Below are 2,843 nucleotides of genomic sequence, written 5' to 3' on the forward strand. Positions count from 1 at the left end.
GGAGGATCCACAGCCACTGCCTGGGAGCAGGGGCTGGAGGGACTTTTCCTTCCCAAGAAACACTGTGTCTACTGCATCTGCACAACACTGGATGGACTGGGATCCCTCAGGGTCACCATTTGCTTTGGCTGAAATGGTTTCCCTTTGAGATGGTGGCCTGTGGTGCCAGTTGTTCCCAGTGTCACTGCAGCTGCAAAATGGCAGAGGGACCAGTGATCCAACTGCTGCAACCTGACAGCTCAGCTTCCCAACACAGCTTGGAGTCAAACAAGAGGTGCAGGGAGGTCACCTAGTCCTGTCCTGCCTTCCTCTGCTTCAGCCTCCTCTTGACTGCCCAGCCCAGTGCTGCCCTGGCTACCAGAGACAGCAGCAGGTGGCTTATGCAGTCCCTGCTTTTAAAGAGAAGGCAGAAGGTGATGTTAACTGTCCTGGGGTATTTCTCCCAAAGCCACCAGCACGCCTCTGGGAGAGGGCTGGGTTGGTGCTGAGCTCTGGTGCCAGCTGATGCATCCCAGTCAAGGCTTTTCAGCACACACCCACGGCCATAAGGGTCACAGAGACAACCAGATGATGAGGAAACAGCAGAACCAAGATGTTTTTGTCAAGGAACGGGAATTCAGAAGTGAGGACACTTCCTAAGCTTCCCTGGTGGCTACGAAGGCTGGTCCTGTTCTGAGTGTGATTCCAGAAAGGCCAGGATTGCACATCTCCCAGCAAGCTCCTGCAGCACCAGTGCTGGCATCCAACTCACAGGGACAAACTTCCAACCCTCTGTAGAAACCAAGCTCCCCCCTCTCCTCCAGCAGCCTGGGGAACAGCTTTGAGCAGGCACCCTCAGAGGTGGAACTGCTGCAGTGGTGACAGGAGCTGTGTCCATGCAGGCTGATGCAGGACAAGTGCTTTGCCCATGCAATTGGTAACAGGTCCCATCCTCCATGGGAAACACTCTCAAGCACAGAGTGGAGAAGAAGGATTGTCTGAGGCATGGGAGTCCATCACAGTTACTTTTTGCTGCTGCTCTTACAGTTTGTCTCTCTTGCAGGAGAGCAGACTAGTGATTTGAAGTAGTCTTTATTTTTTGAAAGCAAGCAATTGGCACCAGCTGCTTCTCTCATGCTGAATGTCAGTCTGAAGTGAATTAAAAGAGGCAGTTTCTAGCTCTTCCCCTTAAACCAGGGGCTGATTAAGGAAATAATGACTGAGCCAAAGCTTTGGAAAGCACTGAGTGATGATGACTAATCCCTATCAAGGACAAATATCCTACTCTTCATTCATCTCTTCCTGATGTGAAAGGGATGCTCACAACTTACAAACCCCATTTCCCCTCTCCATGGGCACACACCTTCCAGATTTTCCTCCTGTTTCAAGTAGTGTCAGAGTGTGACATCACACAAAGAGAGGAGGGGAACAATTGTTTTGCTCAGCTCTTTTGTCCTGTGTGTTTGCTGCCACGTATCCTGCCAGCTCCCAAGCCCTTTGGCAGCAAAAGGGGAAGAGGAGTTTACAAATTGCCTGTCCCCTTTTCTCTGAGCTTCAGGTGGTAACTCAAGAAGCAGATGCACCACCCAAATCTGCTTTGAGTTTCTTTCTCCTGGTTTGGGATGATTTCCATCACTTTTGATGGACTTGTTCATGTACTGGGGTGTCCCTGCTGCCTTTGGTGGGGAGGTGTGAAGGGCAAAGTCCTTCAAAGGGAGGGAAATAGGGGTGTGTGTCTGAGTGTGGGTGGCTTAGAGTGCATGTGAATCCACGTGTGTGTTACTTAGTGTCTCTCCTACTAGAGAAGCTTTTCTGAGACATAGATGTGCATGTTAAAATAGGAGAATTAGGCATAAATGCCATAAATGAGATTATTATTTTTTAGCCAGTGTTGTGTTTGCCTCATGTGTAAGTTTGACTAGTAATAAGAGATGTAAAACTCTGCTAGGCTTCCAGTTACCCATCAGAGCACATGTATCAAACTGAACTGAATGTTCACTGATAGACACAAACCTAAAATGTTTACAGCATTCAGAGCAATAGCAAAGCATACCTCATGCCAGCCCTGGAGTGCCTCTCCTCCTCAGTGCAAGCTCTCCCCTCCCTGAGGACCTCTTGCTTCTTCCTCCCAACCACTCTCTCTTTCAGTCCTGTCCTTGTGGACTTCCCTCCTTCTCCTCTAGGGTTTCCTTCCTGGAGCACTCCTGTCCATGCCAACCTTCTTTTCCACCAGCAGCACTGCTTGTCCCCATATATCTGAGCCTTGGTCCCATGTAACCTCTTCTCATGCCCTCCATCCCCATCTACCCCTCCTCTCTTCTTTGCCTTTGACTTCCCCAGACACCTCTGGTCTTGCCATCTCTCTCTTAGGTACCTCCTACTGTTTCTAGAAAGCTCCTAGTAGCTATTTCTTCCCTGTTATCTAAGGAGAAAAGGCTTCACATAATCCCTGCATTATCTTTCATTCCTGGGGCTGCTGCAGTTGTCTGCTTCCTTGGTACCCTGGCAGCAAAACGTTATATCCCAGAACTGGAATTAAAGCACATTTTGCTGCTAGACTGGAAGGCTTTTCTCTACCTTACAGCCCTTGGGGCTTTGCAGAGGCTCACCTTGTCCCCAGCATTGTGTTGTCTTCCTCCACCCACGCTCCATGTGCTGCACTTGTGGCAGGAGCTGGTGAAGTGAGAGGGCTGTGGGGAGGGTCACAGCTCTGCTTCCTCTTGGCTTTCAGGAAAATATATATATATACACTTATATATATATATATATGGAGTGTAAATAAAGGTGTGTGTGTTGTATTTGCCTATTAAAGCCAGTCGTTCTGTTCTGTGCCTCTTCTTGGTTTTACTGGAGGGATGTACCTC

Source organism: Chaetura pelagica, unplaced genomic scaffold (genome assembly GCF_000747805.2).
Source record: "Chaetura pelagica isolate M959 unplaced genomic scaffold, ChaPel_1.0 scaffold363, whole genome shotgun sequence".
Lineage (NCBI taxonomy): Eukaryota > Metazoa > Chordata > Aves > Apodiformes > Apodidae > Chaetura > Chaetura pelagica.